Below are 23,220 nucleotides of genomic sequence, written 5' to 3'. Positions count from 1 at the left end.
AGTACACACAAAAATACAGTACATATATAAAATTTAAAACACAAAAAGATAAATCAACACTGTGATATATCATGCTATTAAAAAGTTTTAATATTCAATAGGAATATGCCTTAGGTTGTACTTAATCACACTATCAAAAACCCCCTTAAAAACTTGTCATTAAGCATTAGTTACAATTAATATTAAAAAAGATCTTGTTCAAATCCATCAATTTAAAAACACCAAAGGTGCACATCATATTTCAAATACACAGGTACTTGAAAGCTGGTGTATAAAAGGGGCATAATAGGTAGGTCAGTCTCATGAACCACTCCAGTGCCCTACTTATAATGGACCAGCTCCAGTGGAGATACTTGGATACCGCACAAACAAATAACTGAGAGGATTCTGTATGGAGGAGCCGTGAGGCAGCTTTAAATTGGAGGCAACCAAGTTGCTTGCACAAGTGGATAACCCATGTTTATCTTGGGTGGGTATAACCCAAACAGAAGAAAATAAAGTGCACTAATGATTCTTCTGACTGTTGGGGAAAACTGGTCATACAGTATTTATTGGAGTTAGATGGTTCCAAATTACTAGTAAGGACATTAGTGGTAAAGTGCCATAGCTCAGTTTAAGATAAAATATCTTTGCAGATAATGGATTAATAAAATCCAAGAAGAGCTGAAACTGAAAGTCAGGTTTGAAATCTAAAAAAAGGGAATAAAGCAACCCCTTGGTCACATTCTGGAATTCGCCGGAATGGACATGGTCCCAGAATGTGCCCTTAAGTGTGGTCTTGGATAGATAGGTCATGGGAGCCAAGGAGAACCACTAATTCCCTGAACCAATTTGTGCTAACAACCTTTGGACATAAGATAGCCACTTGGTTATAGCGCATCTGTCCAGTGATAGCACATCTTCCAAGGCCCCACAATAATCCTACAGGTCTACAGAGTACTTCAGCCTTCTCCAGTAGAGTAAAGGCCTCAGTTGGGCCTTATGTATCATTTAATTGAGGCCCATGTCTCATCTTAATGGTATTCACAGAGTATTATTAGTGAAGTTAGCGAGTGATCTCAAAAATGTTTTCTCCGCTACTCTAAGTTAAGTAAAATTCAAAGTGCCCCATACTTCAGCCTCATAAAGGGCACTGCCCTCAGCTTTCGCTCTGTACACCTTGAGTACAGGAGAGATATACCTAGTCCAGTATGTGCCGTAGCGTCTTAGTATGACAGCAGAATGCTGGGTTAAGTTTAGGCTACTTTCCTATGACATGACATAGATCTAGTTAGCCTAACCACCAAATAATCGTACTCGCTAAGGCTGTCCCGAAGACGACCCCCAGTTTTATCGAACCCCTAAATGTTTGGTGGGGACTAAGGGTCATAAACTTGGTCTCGGGATGGTTTATTTCAAGCTCTTGTTCTGTGCAAAAGTCTTCAAATTTGTCCACCAAACGTTGTAATCCGCTAGGGGTCTTTAAGATCAGAAGAGTTTCATCTGCAAATAACAGAAGGGGAGTTTTACGGCCACCCAGACAAGGAGCATCATTTAAGCCATCTTCCACATAAGTTATCACATCATTAAGATACAAGGAAAAGAGGAAGGGGGCTAGGACGAAGCCTTACTGGACTCCATATTAATATGGATCCGTTCAGTAAACTCTCTTACCTGGCCCCATCTCACTAGGGTATAACTACCCAGGTGAAGATGGGCAAATCTATCCTGGATATCTGGTGTGACCCCACTATACCTCAGGACTGCCCAAAAGTTTGCTCTGGGGACTAAGTTGAATGCCGATTTTAGACCAACGAAGACCAGATATAAGTGTTACGTCTGTATTACAACAATTTTCCAATAAATTAATAAAAATCAAAAAATCGGGACAGTCCTGCTGATCCCTCTTCTAAATCCAGCCTGCAATAGAGAAAAAGCCTGATGAACTTTTATCCAAGAGTCCAATTTTCTTAAAAATGATTTAGCATAGACTTTTTGGGCTACATCTATAAGGCTGATGGGCCTCTAATTTAATGGGGAATCCAGCTGGCCTTTTTTATAAATAGGCATGATTTGGGCAGCCTTCCAGCTGGGAGGGAATCTTTCCCATTCCAGAATATAGTTTGACAATTTGTTAAAATAAAGAGCCCATGTTTGGATATCGGTCAAAAAAGGTCACCCATGACACCGTCAGATCTAGCTGCTTTTCCAGGGGCAATGGCCTTAACTGCCTCTAATGAATCCCTTATCTGTATCACTAAAGGGCCTGTAGAAGAGTGAGTTGACTCATATTGCTGTGTAGCATCATCAGCCAAACGTCCTTGTTGTGGCCTGTACAAATCTGTGAAGGGGCATGCCATACCTCAGGAGGAATTGTATTTGGCAGGAGCCTCGATGGGCCCTCATTACCATTGGCTACCAACTTCCAAAAGATTTGGGTATCTTTTGATACAGCTGCCTCATAGATGTCTTCCCATAACTTTGACTCCCAATCCCTAAGTGCTTTTTCTTAAATCAGTTTATACTCACTCCATTTTAATCTAATTTGTAATGTATTTCCCAGGGTAAGAATCTATGGAAGTTCATTGTTTTTGTCATTACACACCTAGTCACTTGTAGACTTATACATTGGTGTAAATCAATTGCCTAGAGTTTCAAATAAGCCCTCATTGATCATAGTTAAATTAGTATGCCAGAGCTAACCCCTGAACTGACGAAGATTTAACCTATCTAGCTCTAGCATGGCTTGCCTAAGGGCCCGTACATTCAATCTATTGTGCGCAAATCCTGAGCTGCATGACCCCATTTAATCCGATGCCTATCATTGGATAGCATTAGAATAGATGCAAGCGATATGAGGGCATCAGTCAGATGGTAGTGGAACAGGCCGTTCAGAGAAAAATAGAGGACATTGTGATCAATGTCATCCCTAGTTAATATCTTAAAATCAGCCAGGTTTCCCCAGAGCAGAACAAGGATTAAAGTGTAGTCAATTCTGCTTGAACATCCTGGACAATTAAAGGTATGTGAAGCATTAGGATCTGAGAGTGAGTGGCCATCACATGCCCTCAAACCACATAGTACAGGGCAGGAGCTGGTATGCAGCTGGACTCCAGCGCTTTACTGGAGCAACAATTTGGGCAGGTATCCCCCACTCTTCATCTTCTTCGCTTATGGAGGATTGATTACCCATATCACAAGCCTCATGTGTAGTGTTGAAATCGCCCACAAAAAAAGTAGTGTCATGGGAGTTAAAAGAAGCCCTGTGTTGGGCAACTTGCCCTTAATTCCCACAACATTCCAGGAGAGCATATTAAAAGTAATGGTGTACAAGAGATAGAAGTAGAAGTAGAAGTAGGGGTGGTGTCCGAAGGGATATCCCGGATTGGTGAGTCGCTATCTGAATACAATGTTTTTGGGTCAAGGCATTGGTCCCAAATACTGATATTAGCGATTATGGGCGCCTCCGTTAGTCATTCTTTCATTGATGTGCCCAAAGATATGACCTGATCGTAATGGTTTCCCTTCCTCTGGGGCAACTGTCCACAGTGTACCAGAAGGTTAAATTTAAATCGGATTGTTGGTCCCACAGTTGGACAGCGACACAACTCCAAGTTCGCATTGACCTCAGCCATAAAACTTTGACTTGAACTCAAGCCTAATATAGTCGAAAGTACCCGAGGGGTAGGAAGAATCACGGAATCAATTTGCATCAAGAATGTCAGAACGAACAACTGAGTAACAGTGGTGTAAGGATTATATCTGGAAAATGCACTTGTTTATAAGCAACTTGTTTTCTTCATGGGCAAACTGGGAGGGTGTAGGGATGTTAGTCATGTAGATCAATGCTGTTGGCATGTTTCCTGTTAGGGCCACCCTAGCTAAACTAGGGGGACGCCCGTTGCTACCTCTCGAAGAACATGAATGTGAGGCTCGATCCGCACATCCTGGCTTTTTTGTTCTGTTTTAGTGAACTTTTGGGTGTTCCCTGCAAACAGGGAAGAGCCGGACAGAATACAGGTTTGGAAACCAAAGGTTGAGCGTTAGATGGACAGGAATTAGCAACAGACCATTTGATTTAGTTAATAAGTGTTGTATAAGCAGAGCATGGGGCGGAACGTGAGGTTTTAGGAAATGGCTCCCCCCACTACTAGTCCTAACTCTTCAAGTTGAGCAGTTAATAAATCTAATTGAGACTTTATGTCACAAATCTCAGACCGCAAACTTGGTACCAAGTTAAGGACTTGACTACTCTCACTACTATCATGTGCATTTCAGTCAGTGACCACTAGTTCTATAGGGGGGCCTGAAGAGGGGCAACACTAATGATCCTCCAGATATAGATGTAATCTGAGCTAGTTCCTGTTCAGGAGCAGGGGGGGGCAAAGATGTAAATCTATTATCACATATGAGGACAATGGTATCAGTATTTTCTCAACAATTGGGGATTTAGGTGGGGGAGGGAGTGGATAATTACTGGGGTCGGCCGGAGAAGAACTGCCAGGGGTTGGGTTGGAATTCATACACTCATGTGATACTGTAGCTGATTTATTTTCATATTTTGAGTTCTTTTGAAAGATATACAGGACTTTATTTGAATTTGTGGAAGGTTGCGTGCCAGTCCCTTTGCCCTCCCCCAAAAGAGATTCCATTTCCTTGATGAAGTGTATCAATGTCCTTTAGTGTAGGGTTATACACTAAGGGCCAGATGTAGGTAATTCATATTTACCGACTCTTAAATACCGAATTTTACTAATTCGGTATTTAAGAGTCGGTAAATATGAAGGGGGAGATGTAGGTATTTCCAGATGTTGAAATACCGAATCGTTAGAATTCGGTATTTACCGATTCGGTAAATACCGAATCGGTATTCCCTATTGATTCCTATGGGCTGTGAAGCCCATAGGAATCAATGGGAAATACCGATTCGGTAATTACCGAATCGGTAAATACCGAATTTTGCAAGGGTGCATGGGGTGTCACTTTGACACCCTCTGGCACCCCAAAAATAGGCATGTGCGCCATGTGGCACACAGACATGCCCTAAGGGCATGTCTGTCTGTCACATGGCTAGGTGTGCATGCACACATGTGCATGCACACCTGAATTCGGTATTTTAACACCCAATTGGTTTGTAAGTTAAAATACCGAATTTGTAGGGCCTTTGGGACTCAGAAGAGTCCCACCTACATCTGGAGTTTACCGAATCGGTAAAAATACCGATTCGGTATTTTACAGAATCAGTAAATTTACAGATTCTGTAAAATTGTGCCCCTACATGCCAATTCTTAAATACCGGTTGGTAACGGCCGAAATCGGCCGTTACCGACCGGTATTTAGGCTCCTACATCTGGCCCTAAATCCTTTGTTACAGTGGGAGAGGCTGGTTTGCAGTTTTTAATCCTCTTTCCTGGATGGTTTTCGTTTGCCCATGGCCTTTTTTGTAAAATTACAGCAAAGCGTCTTTGTATCAAGTAGGTGTAAGGTTTACAAAGATAAGTCAACTATACTGGGGTCAAGACTAGACTCCTCAAGGCACTCAAAAATACACTGTCATGAGAGCAGGGGAAAACAGTCTCAGTATGGGGAAGGCGCAATATACACAAAAATAGCCATAATCATCAAGAAACTCCGCAGAGATAACCGACCACAATCCTTACCCCAACAACATGATGGAGAATGAGAGATGAAAGTGGTGTGGCCCTGCCGGACCGGTGCAGGACAGAGCTGCCCTTGGCCCAGACTTCACCCGGGAGCAGCCCACAAGGCAAGACTGCAGTCAGCGCTATGAGCGCGTTAAGAGGCCCCACCCACTTTGGTAAACACACTACACATGCACCCCCTGGCGCAGTGTTAGCTGGTGGTTGGAGTCCCCTGGTTTGCTGCTGGAGTGTTATAGCCAAGTACCCTTTTGGAAATCACCAGAGCATCCCGCGAGGTGGGAGTGCAGTCAGCGCTATAAGCACATTAGGAGGCTCCAACCATTTGGTACTACACAGCACAAATGCCTCAAGGTGCTGTATTGGCTGGGGGATGGAGTCCCCGTGCTTGCTGCTGGACGTTTGGAGCCAAGTACCCCTTTGGAAATCACCAGAGTGTTGATTTTCAAGGTGGTGGTCAACTGGTCCAAGCAGGAAATTTTGATCCACTAGCGAGAAGTCAACCTAAATGTAGTAACGGATGAAGACCACTGCTTGGCATATTTGTAACAATCGGGCCACTGGAAATGTTGATTGAAACCAAACTGAGGGCAAAATAATGTTCAACTGACAAATACAGATGTAATGCCAATGCAGAATATTCAAGTACAAAGGTCATATAATGATAATATGCCCCAAGCCCCAATGATGCAGAGAAACATGGCAACAGAAGGTGCAATTTAAATCCGAATTCCAACAGTTTACTCATCAATCGCAATGACGGGACCTGGAAGGGGAGGAGGATTGCGTGATTGATGCAGTTCGAGAATTAGACCAGAGTGGGCCATATCTGGATGGAGAGGTAAATGGCCATACCATATAATTTCTAATCAATTCTGGAGCTACCCATTCTACTGTGAGAACAGTAGAGGTTCCTAACCTACTGCTTTCAGTAAAACAAGTCCAAGCTTTTGCATCTCAAATACATTTACAAACCTAATCTCAGTTAAGGTCCACATTAAGACAGGGTCAATCGAAAATGACCACTAATTTGTAATTTGTGACTCAAGTCCCATCAATCTGCTGGGGAGGGATGAAATGTATGATCTATTGCCCACCAGATGGTGTGTGACTTGAGACATACTATGGGAATATAGACTTTAGGTTCAAATCATGGGAAGCAGAAGTTAGGTTGTTCCCAGTCCTAACCAAGGAAAACTTACCTCCTGACTTCAGATGTAAGGTGAGAATGGGGACGTCTGATACTTTACCAGCAAAGACATTAGATTTATTAAAATCATCAAGCTAGTGAGAATCACAGTGAGACCTCATAAAGAGTATGCCTGAATGCCTCTCACCTGATGCCTGACCTCACACCTGAGGTAGTGGCAGGACTCACATGTGTCATCAAATCCATGCTAGAATAGGACATTATAAAGTTAGTGCTAGAGAGCCCCAGCAACTCACCAATAATTGGTTTGCAAAAACCCAACAAGCAATGGCGGAGAGTTCAGGACCTCAGAAATATGAATCAAATTGTCGTTCCATGTTGTCCCATGGTACCAAATCCTGCCGTCAACAACTACAGAAGCTTGCAAGCAAGAAACCATTGTCTTGATGGATTGCCTGGTAGGGAACAGACACAGAGTGTCAGTTAGAATTTTGGTTTCTGGTTGGCTAAGGTACTCTAAGGTACACACCCTGGCCATGCAGAATCCACTACTCTAGTCATGGCGAGTTAGATACACAATTAAGATAACCTATGCTCACCCTCTGGTAGCTTGGCGCAGAGTAGGCAGGCTTATCAAAAGAGGCAATGTGTAAAGTATTTGTGCAACACACACATACAGTAACACAAAGAATACACAACAAAGAAAGAGCCCACACAGGTTTATAAATATAGCTTAGTATAGTATGAACAATATAAGACCAAAACGATAAATATCCAATCAATACTTTTCACGATATGAGTGTTTTTGTCAAATGCAGATAAACCACATTTACCTCTATTAGGTACTTTACGGTATGCTTCGTATGAATAGAATGATCCCAGCCGGGAATCGGAAAAGGACTTCCTAAAAGTTGGAGCTGCAAAAGCAGTACTCCTGAAGTCTTTGGGATACCTTTCCCTCTAGTCGCTGGAATGAGAGCCCTCACTTTGACCACCGCAATTGTACAGTCGGCTGCCTGCGAGGTAGTGCAGGGCAGCTGCAGGGACCACATGGGTTTCACAGTTCGCAGTACCTTTTCAGCCGGTGTCACAGTGAGAAATCCTTGGAAAGACAGAAGGCACGGCGGCTGCCGTGCTGATTCAGCTGATGTGGGCGGGCCAAGCAGACGCATCAAAACTTGTGGGAACTCCTGTTACCAAGGTGAAATGGCCAGACCATGTTGAGGGCTTCGTTCAGTGCTGCAGCATTTCCTCAGGGTCGGAGATGGTGATTTCAGGCGGCACACTGGAAATTGTGCAGGTATGGTGACAACAGCTCAGGGGTGAATTGCGAACCCTTTGGGCAGCAAAGCACAGAGCACAGAGCTTGTTCTGCAGCTTGGTGGCCAGCGTTTGTCTTCTGTGGAAAACACTGATCTGTGCAGGCATCAGCTGCCATGTAGATGAAAGATGAAGTCATTGATGGCCCTGAAACTTTGTGAACAGGGGTCAAGCCAGCAAGCCCTTGGAGAGCACACTCAGTTTAGCATAGTACAGAGGTGGCAGACAGCAGACCATCATAACAAGGCAGATTTCAAAGTAGAAGTGCCTCCTGCAGCTCAACAGCAGCAGGCTAACATAGCAGAGTAGTTAGCAGAGTAGGAGTCCCTCCTGGCAGCACAGCAGTCCTTTTGGTAATGTGAATATGTAGAGCCAGCAGTGTCTGCTTACATGTCCAAAGGACGTCTGATTAGATGAGGTACGAGATCCAGTACTTATACACAAAGTGCCTTTGATGTGTGAGGGACTACAAAAGAACTCTCTGAATGGCACAGGAACCATTTCAGCCCAGTCCTGTCTGCTAGACTAGCTATAGGGACGGAGGGACAAACCCTTTGTGTGGCGATAGGACACTACCTATTCAAGTGAAGTGTTACCTCCTCCCCTCCCCCCTGCCCAGAATGACCCATCAGTATGCGGATGAATGCAGATGCAGTTGAATCTCCTATTTTGTGGCTGTCTAGACGGAATGCGTAAATGTAGCTGTCACCTAGCACAACCCAGACCTGTATTAGAGACAGGCTGTCAGGCACACAGAACAGTAAGTGCAGTAAGTGCAGAGAAGTGTCCACTTTCTAAAAATGTGATAGCTACAATGGTTCAGGTAAACTAATTTAAAAAAAGAGGAAGAAAAAGACACTAATAACACTATAACAAAATCACTCACTACAATAATGAAAGGACAAAAAGTACAGTGCCTACAACACATTTTTGTAGAAAGCTTTGTTGTGATTGCAAATATGTGTATCAACCATCGATAGTACAAAACATAATATATCATTAGTGCCCGCAACGTTACACACAGCAGACAAAATAGAAATACAAATCCCAGTGTAAACAAAAAACACAATGGCAGATAGAAAAAATATAAATATAGCCCTGTATATTAACAAGACCAGAATGCAGTATATACTTCTTGTTGATTTGCCAAAGGAAAGCGTTAACAGACTTTCGACCTTATAAACTCATCAGGTCATCATCAGGACATAAGCAACCATCAAACTCAATCTGTAAAGAAAAACAATTTGAATAGTTGGGGTACCAAGGCAGAAAAGTCACAACCAAATAACTTAGCCAAGGGCCAGTTCAATTGAAATTGAGCATAATACAGAGCACAATCTGTGTATCCCGCCTACCAAATTAGTTGTGCAAAGATAGAAACCATCACAAACTTTAACTAAACAGAATTGTGCAACTAAATACTAAAGGGTCAGCTGATATCGCCAATTAATGAGCAAACTAAATCAGTCTGTGCAAAAGTGCCGAAGTTGAGGCCCAAAATTATATGTGACAAACCAGGGTATTTAATAATAAACCCAAGGTGCTGAGAGATTCATAAGTAACTGGCTAACCTACTCATAATGTATAGTCTAAATAGATTTACGAGGGAGGAGAACAACAAATTTACTAAAATAAGGTACTCTCCTCCCCTCTCCCTAGCGCTGGCACTGAAATCAGCTGCTGTGCGCCACAGAGACACCTTTGTGCAAGGGTGCAACAGTGTCTCCATGAGTCTAGCATAGGTTTTGTACTCGAATGGTACCCATTCAGTACAAAATACTATGCTGAGGCTCACTTCAAACCTTTTCCCTCCTTGTATGCGTGCTGTACAGTGCAGTACACATGCAAAGTCGGAAAAGGAAGGGGAAATTAAAGCATTTCTCCTTCCTTGCACCTAAGTTAAAAGGGTGCTATTTTCTGATGCTAAACCCAGCCTACTTTGTTTAATAAATTGGGTTTAGCGTCAAAAACCTTGGGTGGTTGCATGGGAATGCCCATGCTCCACTCATGGTATGCTCCCTTGGCAAAAAGTAATGCAAAGCAGCGGTATGCATTACTTTCACGTTATTTCCAGCACTAAACAAGTTTAGTGCTGGAGAGTAAATCGCGAAAAAACGATTTTGCACTCATTTGAGTCACTACGCAAACACGGCGTAAAATCTTAGTAAATCTCCCTCCCCCTAGGTTTCCATAGGGATTCAAGTGAAGAGTAGAATTTTCCTTTAGGTGTCCAGTCGAAGTTGTAGGTTCCTTAATCCTAGAGTCTAAATTGAACCAACAAATTTACAGTGAAAAGAAATGAAGGGTTTTCTGATTTGCACAGTAGTGTCAACAAATAGACTTTTGATTTTGTTTCTTTTTGATCTGACTTGAGAGAAATCATGTCATCAACTACAGAGAAAGGTTGCAAAATTGTGTTAATAGTTTTGGCCTTAAAAATAGTTATATTAATAGTAAGCTTACTTGTGAGTCTTAACTCGCCTATCAAGCATGCTTCAACTAAAACTATAACTATAACTAAATAGACCTTTTTAGATTAACAAAGTAGATGTAATATGAAAACATTACATAAAGATGGCTCTGAGGGGAATGTTTCAGACAATATTTATTTTAGACTATTAAATGAGTATCCCAAAATCATGGGTGTTCAGGGCTGTTATATTTGCAGGTATTTCCTTGCGTCTCACATACTCATTTCATGGAATATAATCATGAAACTGTTTTATCGTCCAAATAATTTTGAATATTATTTTTGGGAATTTTGATATGCCTTTGGATGATTGGCTATGATTAATTATTTAAATCTGAATTTGAGGGCTAAGTCTTTAGGGAAAACGTATCATTATATAAGGCCTATCACACAAACTAATAAACTAACTTAACTAAACTGATTGATTGTAAAGCTTTATGTAAGTCGAAGATGACTGAGAAAGACTCAATAAAAGAATTGAATTAAAGAAAACAAGTGATCGAGATGAGGGTAAAGAAAGGAGAAATACTTGGCTGGGAAAGTAGGAACCAGTTAGGAATTGGGAATACATCCAAAACTGAGGGGTATATTTACAAGCCCCTATCGCCACCAGAGCGTCAATGTTTTAGGCGTTCCGGTATTTCCATATTTACAAGGTAGCGCTAAGCCACTTAGCTTGACTTAACGCCACCTTGTAAATATGCCCCTTTTCGCCGCAGTCCTCTGTGGCAAAGGGGCGTGCAATGGGGGCTGCTGTGGGCATTTTAGAAACAAACTTAAGCAAGAAGAAAATATAAAAACAGATGTAGACATACAACAGTACACTTGGCAAATAATCAGGATTTGATACAATAGTATCAAATCCTATAATGATCAAAAGACATCTATTTATATCACAAAGTATATTTTTTTCTGAAAACATTATTTGAAATACAATATATACAAATATAGAAAACTAGTCATTATGATATCTAATTTGCTGGAATAGTGTCCAAGACAGCAATCATTCCTTAATATGAATCATCAGAACATGTAGGGCAAAGATGATTATTGTTCAATCTACAGTTGATAGATACATGCGACTAAACAACGGAAACCATCAATTAATTGGAAAAAAAATCATTGTCACTTTGTCTCATGATATAAATGGCTTTAGAAACAAAACTGATGACATCATATCTCTCTTCGCCTGAGTTTTCAAGTCACACATCAAACACACACATCTAAGAGATTTCCCTTGTCTCAGGGAGTCCCACAGGGATCAATTCTGAGCCCCACGTTATTTAACCTGTACGTGGGACCACTTGCAGAGCCAGTGGAAGACCAGAAGGTGACCATCGTGTCATATGCTGACGATACTCAGCTGACTGTAAAGCTGTCTCAAAACCCCGAACAGACAGCACACCAATTCTCCAGGTATCTGGAGGATGTAGTAGCATGGATGTCCAACCATTGCTTGAATTGAAACAAAACAGAGGTGCTGATCTTGGGTAAGGCCCCAACCTTCTGGTCATCTGCTTGGTGGCCCGAGACGTTAGGCCAACTACGAACCCCGAAAGCAGAAGTAAATAACCTCGGAGTGGGGTTCGACTCCAAACTGACATTTGACATCCAAATCCGGAAAATAACGGGGAAATGCTTCGGGACCCTTAAAGTCCTGAGCAAAACTCCTTGACCTATTACCGTCTAGTGCAAGGAAAACAATAGTACATGCCTTGGTTACCTCTCAAATGGACTATGGCAATGTTCTATATCTGGGTGCATCCAAAAAAGGGCTGACAAAACTTCAGTCAGTACAAAACGCAGCAGTTTGCCTAGTGTTGAACCTCCCAAAAAGAACATCCACAACGAAGGCTCTGGTAGGATTTCACTGGCTGCCTGTGGAGAAGAGAATCATGTTTAAGGCAATGTGCTATTGTTACCAAATCCTGTTAAAAAGGGTCCACGATATCTGCAACCATTGATAACACCCTATAAACCGAGCCAGAACCTAAGATCCAAAGGCAGAGCATTGGTGACTATGCCGAGAATACAGAAAGCGAGAATGGGTGCACGCTCCTTTAGATATGTTGCAGCTGTAGGAGAGTAGGATCTGCTTCTTATAGTTATCCCCACTTTTTGCTGATGTATCACTGTTTTCGACTGAGATCCTGCTATCCAGGACCCCAGTCAAGCTGCTTTTGCCTCTAAATTGTTTGCATGTACCTTAGGCACACTCCAGATTGGATACTGGGGTACCCTTATCAGGCCCTAGTATAGGGTACACCAGGTACCCAGAGCATTGGTACCCCAGAGACCTCTCAGGAGCTGCAGCATGTATTGTGCCACCCCTGAGAGACCATTCAAACTGACACCACAGGAATACTACTGCAGCCTGTGTAAGGTTGTGCATGCATCCCTTACTTAGATATAGGTTCCCTATATCTGCTTTCAGGTTCTTCTCACTTTGGATCCAAGCTTGGATTCCACCGGATACGTTTCATCTTCCTGGCAGCAGCACTTCTTTGAGTCACGCCATTGAAAACTACGAAGGTTTCTGACATCTCCTGAGACCTATACACCCGGCTCCCCTGGGTTGGGTAACATGGGTACTTTGGTACTCACAAGGGTGCTGGCATTAGAACCTTCTATGGGCCAAAGGGTTTGCTTGAAGTCCTCTCCCAAGTGTCCTTATAATGTAATTTTCCAACTGCAACTTTCCCATAGAGCTGTACGGACCTCGCGTCTGTGTTCTCACACTGTACCTGTCCTGCGTGGGTCCCCTGTGTCACTTCTCTGGGTGGTTCCTTGGGGTCCCAGCGATTCAACATGCTCTAGGCACTGTGTCTAGTTAAGTCCTAGTTGTTATACCACTTTCTTAGTATATGGTTCGGTCTCCCCCTGGAGCCCACTGTATATTGTGCTATCTACTGTTGTTCAATTGATTAATAATTGTGTGCCTTGTGCTCTAATCTCGTATAGAGGTTAGTAGAAAGTGTTTAGTAATAAATGCATATATTTTATATATCTCTTGTGTGGTTCTCTTTCCAAATGGTTATTCAGGAGGTTCTAATCTGGTAAAACAAGCAGCTTTACATTCCTTAGAGACTTAGCCTGAAGGCTGCTCTCCACATCTACCACTAGGATAGCTTTCTTTAAAGGTTGTCTTTGACCTAATCATCAACATGGGTCATTTGGACTGGTGCAAGGTGCCCATTTTAATTAGTGGACAGCATATACCGGGACAATTTCTCACATTGGTGTGTAGCGGTTGAAATTCAAGCTTGCTACTGTTTTACCAGATAATCTCATTGAATATTTAATTGAAAACCACTGAAGGTGTTTAGGTACATATAATAAAGACTAGAATAAGTAAGTTCTACTGAACTTGGAGTTGGGTAGTCGAGGGTTTAGCACACCCTTTCTCCAGCTCAAGAGAGTTTAGTTCCCACTAGGTTAGATAGGTGCCTACGCCACATAACACTAGTATGTCCTCTAGAGGAGAAGCCAGTGGCTCTCGGCCAACTAGGTATGACCTAATCTCATTTCAAGAATTGAGAAACATGTGTGCATCCAGGAAGCTGAGGACAGAGAGAGACCCCAGCACTCAATGCCTCATAGAAATCTTAGTGCTAGATGACCTCAGAAAGACTCCAGGGTCTGATGAGGTAGGTAGAGGGGCTGGAGCAGTGGATGAGGACAGAGCAGGAAGTGAACACTACTTTGATCTAGACTCCCCCACTGGCCAGGATGATCAAGATGATTCTAACTTGGAAAATTCAACTTTGACTTTAGGTAGAGGTGAAGGCCCCAGTGGCCCTCTCTTTACTCCCCCAGGAAGGGTACAAAGGTTACCCAGAAGATCTAGATCTCCCTCCAGGGAATCTACTCATTCAGGTACTTCTGTAGGGTCCTCTGCTTCTCATAAAAGAGAATCCTCTTATGATAAGAAGTGCCAACTGCTTGTCTATGAAAGAGCTAAGCTCAGGACCAAGAGAGAACAATTGGCCTTAGACAGGGAATCCTTAGAGCTCCAGAGAGCTTCCAGAAGGATGGGGCTAGAGCCCCATGATGGCAGCAACAGTGCCCTTAGATAGTATACTCATTATCATAGGAACCTGAACAAGATAGTCCCTCCAGAGTGGGGATGACATCCACAAATGGATAACTGCACTAGAGAGGGCCTGTAAAGTACGGAGGGTCCCTCAATAGCAGTGGGCAGCTGTCTTGTGGCTCTCCTTTGAAGACAAAGGTAAATACAAGCTCCTCACTGTAAGAGAAGAGGATGCAGACAATTACTCAGTACTAAAATGTACTCTCATAGATGGGTTTGGCTTAACCACTGAACAGTACAGGATTACTTTCAGAGACACCCAGAAGGCACAGACTCAGGACTGGGTTGACTTTGTAGATTGTGCTACTAAGGCTCTTTAAGGCTGGTTACTTGGCAGTAATATGTGTAATTTTGAAGGATTGTACAATTTAATTATGAGGGAGCAGATCCTTAATAATTGTCAAAAACAGTTGTTGCATCAGTACCTGGTGGACTCTGATCTGACCTCTCCCCAAGAATTGGGAAAGAAGGCAGACAAATGGGTCAGAACCAGGGTGAAGCAGAAAGCTCAGAACCAAGGTGGTGACTCTAAGAAGCAGACTTCTAAAACCACAGATGAGGGTGGGGAGAAAGGTAAAGACCAGAAGTCTCCACAAGGGCCCCAAAAGTCTTCATCGGGTGGGGATTCACAATCCAACAAGGGTAAAGGCAAGAAGAAACCTTGGTGTCACATTTGTAAACAGAAGACACATTGGCCAAATGATTGTACCAAGCCCAAGGAATCTACTCGCGCCACCACTGCCCCTAAGGCAACTGTTCCCCCTAGTTCAGTCCAAAGTGGTGGTACACAAAATAAGGGTGTAGTAGGGTTAACCCTGGGAATTGAGATGGATTCTGGCCTAGTCAGAATTCCAACTGAGGCTGTGTTAGTCTGTGATGGAGGCATGGATATTGCCTCCTTATTTGTCAGTCCTAGTAATCTGGGCAAATACAGACAACAGCCTTTGATTAATGGCAAGGAGGCCATGGCATTCAGGGAGACAGGGGCAACTGTCACAATGGTGACAAAAGATCTTGTGGCCCCTGAACAAATCATACTTGGTGAGATGTATACCAAGAGACGAATGCAAGCAATGTCAGGACAGACCATTCATTGACAGTTGTGAATTTCACCTGGGGATGGGTAACTGGTCCTAAGAAGGTTGTGGTAAGTGCATACCTCCCTGTTGAATGTGTATTGGACAATGATTTGGAATCTTCAGCTTGGGCTGAAGTGGAACTCAGAACACATGCAGAAATGCTGGGCATCCCTGCAGATGTGTTTGCTATGACTAGGTCACAGGCAAACATGTCTTCCACTGAACAGGCCCTGGAACCTGGAATAATGGACCAGGTTCCTTCCAAGAGAAGGAGCAGTAGGGGTAAGGCTGTACTATCCCCCTGCCTCAGAACACAGATCAGTCTCTTGAGGGAGATGATCTTAGCCCTGAAGAAGGAATTGTCTCAGATGAACTTGAACCTGATCAGGTTGAGGTATTGGGGACTGGGGGCCCTTCCAGGACAGATCGGAGCCAGGAGCAGCTGAGCTGCCCCTCTCTTGAACCCCTTAGACATCAAGCTGCTGCTGAGGCTGCTGGGAGTGCCAGTGGGTCCCATAGGATCTACTGGGATGATGGTCTCTTATACTCAGCGAGTAGAGACCCCAAGCCTGGTGTTGCCAGGAGTTTGGTTATACCTCGGAAGTTAAGGGGCTTCCTATTGACACTGGCACATGATATCCCAATAGCAGGTCACTTAGGCCAAAACAAGACTTGGGACAAACTTGTTCCTCACTTTCATTGGCCACATATGTCAGAGGACACAAAGCAGTTTTGTCGTTCCTGTATCACTTGTCAAGCCAGTGGTAAGGCAAGTGGTACTACAAAGGTCCCCCTGATAAAACTACCTATTGTGGGGTTCCCTTTGAGAGGGTTTGGATTGATATTGTTGCTCCCATGGATCCTCAAACTGCATCTGTGCACAGATTTATACTAGTGGTGGTGGACCATGCCACTAGGTATCCAGAGGAAATCCCTCTTAGGGCTACCACAGCTTCTGTTGTGGCTAGAGCCCTTCTGGGAACATTTTACAGAGTGGGTTTTCCTAAAGAGATGGTATCAGACAGAGATGCTAACTTAATGTCTGGTTACATGACTGCTATGTGGAAGGGGTGTGGAGTAAATTACAAGTTTAATATAATATAAAAGCAATTTCTACAGTCAATGTAATGGAACATCAATGGGCTTCGGGGGGGCACCTTCGTATGCTAAACATTTTCATGTCGAAATTTGAAACCGAGCATATCTTGAGCAATCCGGAATGGACAGAAAATCTTATCATTTTCAAGCGTTACATTGATGACATATTCCTAATTTGGAAAGGAAACAGAAATAAACTGGAAAGAAACCTTGAAATGATTAACTCCCATAATGAAAGGATCAAATTCACTCATAACATCAACAGTCATTCTATAGCTTTTTTGGATGTACAAGTCATCATTGAAGACAACAGGTTAAACACTAGAGTAGACACAAAAGTTACAGACAGAAACACCAGTCTTTTATATCAGAGCTTTCATCCGGAAACTTTGAAAAAACATCTCCCGACATCACAATTCATCAGGCTTAAAAGAATCATTTTAGATTCCAACACACTTCAGGATTCATTCACCAATCAAACCAAGAAATATCGTCAAAGAGGATATCCACAAGAAGTTCTCGAGGAATCAATTAAACGAGTCAATCAAATGTCCAGAGAAGCTCTACTAAATTCTGAAACATCAGCGGCAGAGAAAAAAAACAGTTTGTGTATTGAAATTCTCTACTGAAGCAAAAAGAATCAAAAGCATAATCAATCGTCATTGGTCACTTATCACAGCGGAACCAGATCTACAAGGGTTATATAGTGATCACATCACCTTTGCCTTTCAAAGATCGAAAAATCTAAAAGAAATATTAACGACCAGCAACAAAAAGGCAATAACACATAAAGGAATGTCCAAATGTCAAAATCGTGTACATTGCAATAACGTAATCGTAGGAAATGTGTTCATGCATCCTACAAAAGGTCATAAAATCGATCTCCAACATTTCGGTACATGTGATACCAAAAATGTGATTTACGCGATTAAATGCCCGTGTGACAAGATTTATGTTGGACAAACAGAAAGAAAAATTTAAAGTTTGGATGACTGAACACAAAAGTAATATCCGGTTAAATAATATGAAATCGACTGTGGCTACCCATTGGATGGAGGCTAAACACCAAATATCCCAACTGAAATACACCATATTGGAGGTACTTCCACAACGCTGCGACATGGATCCAGTTAAACAGCGATTAAATCTGAATGTTATTGGATAAAAAAAACTTAATTCCTTACATCCCGTCGGGATGAATGACAGAGTTGAATTAGCCTGTTTTCTATGAACATTTTTGACATTGGCTAATGTACTGTTCTGCCTCCCCCCCTCCTTGATCATTTCGAGTATGCATTGCATATAGTGAATATATGAATTCACTTTCTTCACTGATAAACATAGATGCTTTATGTTAAGCATTTAGCTCACACATGCACACATTCACTTTATTCCCATGTGTTTTTTCAATTATGGAGGTTTCATTTTCTAACATTGTGGTTTTACTTATTTTTTCCATTGTTCATTTCACAGGAGCTTTTTCTCACATAGTTTAGAAAGTATAATAGCACATCTATTCGTATTCAGCCCAAGTTATATATTTTAGAATTTCAATTTTCGGGATCTCATTTTGGTCGATTTTTAGTATTGAGTTTTTGGATTTATTTATTTGTATTAGTATTTTCTCAAGCACATCGCGCACACCTAATTGGGCGAGATGTTTGAGTTTTTGCAATTGTTAAAATGCTTTATTGCATGCAGTTCTTGCGGAACATCGCGGCGGCGTATCGCTCCATGTTTGAAGCAGCTACACTCATATCACGTGACCCGCGTCACGTTGCAATAAACGTTGTACCATTGGTTAGTCACCTCCACTTCCTTTCACTTCGAACTCGGAGGGATTAGTTTTGAGATTTTGCAAGCCGACGTACGGTGAAGGTATTTGCACGAGTAAGTGTTGTTAGAATGCATCCATTATTTATTTTTTAGCTTTCGTTTTCTTTGGGCACCGCGTTCGCGGTAAACCGGCACTTTGAGATCACTCGCGATAACGTTTCCCGTTCTATTCATTTTGGCACTGCACATTATGCTGAGGGTTTTCACCATTGTTTTAGAAAGATCTTCACAGTCACCCTGCTACTCTTTATAGGTATCATGTTGTTGCACTGGCTAACACTGGTTAAACTTCACAGTACTTCAAGTCACCACTTCATTTTTTTTTTCATTTTTGTTTATTCACGTTTTGCTATTCATATACACACTGTGTTTTCTTTTGATGTACATTTGTCCTGACTGCTATGGTCCTGTATGTTTTCCATTCACAGACCCCTGATGAAGAGTCATTGTAATTGACTCGAAACGCATTGGGTATTGCAAATTACCATTTAAATCAACAAGAAGATTTCATATGAATGCAATATGATGGAAAATTAATTTTGATAAATAAAGACTTGTTTACTACGGAGAAATATTGGATTACAATTGTCATCATTGAACGTTTACTGATGTAAAGAAACTGAATAGTTTCATGATAAATGAGTGCATGCTTTGGTGATAAGAGTACTCTTGTCACACGGACTTTGTAAATTACAAATTTACCACTGCTTATCACCCACAATGCAATGGGTTAGTTGAGAGATTAAACAAAACCCTCAAGGGCATGAATAAAGGTTACCTCCCAAGCCCCCTAAACATGATATTGTGAACTATGTACTTGGTCTCCGCTCCAGGATGGCTGAGTACATGAAGAAGGCATCCAAAAACCTTGAGGCTAGCCAGGAATTGCAAAAGGCCTGGCATGACCAAAAGGCTGAGTTGACTATTTATCAGCCAGGACGTAAAGTATGGGTGTTGGAGCCTGTGGACCCAGCAGCCCTCCAAGACAAGTGGAGTGGCCCTCATACAATCATTGAGAAGAAGGGAGAGATTACCTACCTGGTGGACCTTGGAACTCTCAGGAGCTCCCATAGGGTGCTACATGTGAACAGGCTCAAACCATATGTTAACAGGGCAGACATGGGCTTGATCATGGCTACTGATGAGGGACTGGAGGAAGAGAGTGTTTCACTCCCTGACCTGCTCTCACAGAACCCTGATGATGGTTCAGTAGATGGTGTAGCCTTGGCAGGCAGCCTCACTGGCAGGCAGCAAACGGATTGTAGGCAAGTCCTGCATCAGTTCAGACATATGTTTTCACTGGCTCCAAGTCAGACTACCTGGTGCACTCATGAAGTGGACACAGGTGACAGTCTGCCTGTTAAACATAAGATTTACAGGCAACCTGACCATGTCAGGGACTGCATCCGGACTGAAGTCCAGAAAATGTTGGATTTGGTAGTAATTGAGCCCTCAGATAGCCCTTGGGCTGGGCCAGTAGTCTTGGTACCAAAACCTCACACCCAGAATGGCAAGAGAGAGACGAGGTTCTGTGTTGACAACAGGGGTCTCAATGCAGTCACAAGGACTGATGCCCATCCAAAACCCTGGGCAGATGAACTTATAGATACTTTGCCCTCAGCCAAGTTTCTGAGCACATTTGACCTGAGAGCTGGCTACTGGCAAATCAGACTAGCTGAGGATGCAAAGCCAAAAACAGCATTCTCAACCCCTAGAGGGCACTACCAATCTGTGGTGATGCCCTTTGGCTTGAAGAATGCACCTGCCACTTTTCAAAGGTTGGTGAACAAAGTTCTTACAGGTCTGTAAGCCTATAATGCAGCTTATCTAGATGATATTGCTGTCTTTAGCTCCACCTGGGAGGATCACCTGGTCCACCTGAGAAATGCTTTGGAGGCCTGGCAGAAAGCAGGCCTCTCTATCAAGGCCACCAAGTGCCAGATAGGGCAGAGTCAGGTTGTATACCTAGGTAACCTTGTGGGTGGAGGTCAGGTTCAACCATTGCAGAGCAAAATCCAGACCATCATGGACTGGGTTGGTTCAACCACCCAGACTCAGGTCAGAGCTTTCTTGGGCCTGACTGGGTACTATAGGAGGTTTATCAAAGGTTATGGATCCATAGTGACCCCTTTGAATGATCTAACTTCCAAAAGAATGCCTAAGAAAGTTCAGTGGACAGTTAGCTGTCAAAAGGAATTTGATGACCTGAAGCAGGCAATGTGCACTGCTCCCATTCTACAAAGTCCTGAATATTCCAAACAATTAATTGTTAAAACTGATGCATCTGAGTTGGGGGTAGGGGCTGTGTTATCATAACTGATTGAAGAGGATCAGGATCAGACAATAGCTTTTATTAGCAGAACGTTGACCCCCAGAGAGAAACGTTGGTCAGCTATTGAAAGGGAAGCCTTTGCTGTGGTTTGGGCTTTGAAGAAGCTGAGGCCATACTTGTTTGGCACTCACTTCATTGTTCAGACAGACCATAAGCCCCTCTAATGGCTAAATCAGATGAAGGGTGAATACCCCAAACTTTTGAGGTGGTCCATTTCCCTACAGGGGATGGACTATACAGTGGAACATAGACCTGGGAGTAACCATGCCAATGCAGATGGACTCTCAAGATATTTCCACTTAGAATATGAAGACTCAACTGGTCAAGGTTAGTTTAATGTCCCTACGTTTGGGGGGAGGGGTTATGAAGGAGAGTAGGATCTGCTTCTTATAGATACCCCCACTTTTTGCAGATGTTTTTGACTTAGACTGACTGGGATCCTGCTATCCAAGACCCCATTCAAGCTGATTTCTCCTCTAAATTGATTGCATGTACTGTAGGTACACTCCAGATTGGATACTGGGGTACGCTTATCAGTCCCTAGTGTATGGTACACCAGGTACCCAGGGCATAGGTACGCCAGAGGCCTCTCAGGGGCTGCAGCATGTATTGTGTCACCCCTGAGAGACCATTAAAACTGACACCACAGGTCTGCTACTGCAGCCTGTGTAAGGTGGTGCATGCACCCCTTACTTAGATATAGGTTCCTTATATCTATTCAAATCACTGCACTTATACACCTATCAGTCACCCCTATGACAGGCCTTATCAATCCTGAAGGCAGGGCCTTGGTTTTATGTGAGAGGGTGGCCATGCATGAGCAGAGCCCCTCTGCAGCCTTCTAAACCTATTTTCCAGGGTTGTTTGTGATGCAGCCAACCATATATATTTAAGCACATTATAACCTTGCAGTAAATAATAACTTTAAAACAGCTGCTTAGAAACATGTTGTCTTTGGTGTCCAACACCTTGGAATCATACCTTCACACCAATAACTGGTGTGGGGGGTATGATTCCTCCCTTGTAGATCCTCTACTGTGGGTCACCTGGCTACCCTGAACCAGCTTTCTCCACCTGGGCATCACAAAATGGATGCTGCCAGCCACAGACAAGCGTCTGCTCTCCTGCTGCTGAGCTGAGCTTGAGCAGGGGAGGCTGGACAATAGATTTCATGTCACATGGAGGTGTGACCACCTCCCAGACAGGATTTAGTTTATTGGGGCTGGGTGGGTGCACTCTGAAAGTGCCTGAAAGTCTGCACTGGGGGCACATTTGGTGTCCTGGTGCATAGACAAGCTCAAACTGGTTGCAGGAGCCATTTGTTCCTGCTCTGGTGCAAAATTGGGCAAAGGACGTGGGTGTAACCACCCCTCTTTCCTGACCCTCCCATAGGTGGGTCCCCAGAGTTTGTCCCACCCCTTCCTTGGGTATTAATTAGGAACCCTGACTACAGGAATTTAGATTTACCTGGACTAAACTCAGCAAGTATAAACCACGTACTTTTCTACACAATGTTAGATGACTGAAGAATCTCCCTTGGAGTAAAGGAGTTACTCCCCTGCAAGGCAGGCACCTTTAACGCATCTAACCAATTTGCATATCCCAAGCTCCTGAGGACTCTGAAGATTTCTGCAACACAGGAGTGGGAATCCTGAGAGCCCCTGGGGTTGATCTGCCGTCTCCACAATTCTGAGACCAATATCCCTTGTGGGGACCGTGCAACCTGAACCTCTGTGCATTGTGTACTTTTGCAGCAGCATATGCTTTCTGGGGCTGTGCTTTGGGCTACGTGTAGTCCTGATCCCGAGAAATAATTGCACCAAACATTTCCCACTGTGTATTGTGCTATTTACTGTTCTTCAATTGGTTAATAAGTGTGTTCCTTGTGCTCGAATCTCATATAGAGGTTAGTAGAAAGTGTTTAGTAATAAATACATATATCTTATATATCTCTTGTGTGGTTCTCCTTTCATTTGGTTATTTAGGAGATTTTAACCTGGTAAAACAAGCAGCTTTACATTCCTTTGAGACTTAACCTGAAGGCTGCTCTCTGCAGCTACCAGTAGGATAGCTTTCTTGAAAGGTTGTCTTTGAACTAATCATCAATAAGAGTTGTTTGGACTGGTGCAAGGTGCCCACTTTAATTAGTGGACAGCATATACCAGGCCAACTTTTCACAGCAGCCAAGACATGAACCACACTG

Source organism: Lissotriton helveticus, chromosome 2_1 (assembly GCF_964261635.1).
Source record: "Lissotriton helveticus chromosome 2_1, aLisHel1.1, whole genome shotgun sequence".
Classification (NCBI taxonomy): Eukaryota; Metazoa; Chordata; class Amphibia; order Caudata; family Salamandridae; genus Lissotriton; species Lissotriton helveticus.
The sequence above is the reverse complement of the archived record's forward strand: the minus strand, read 5'-3'. Positions refer to the sequence as shown.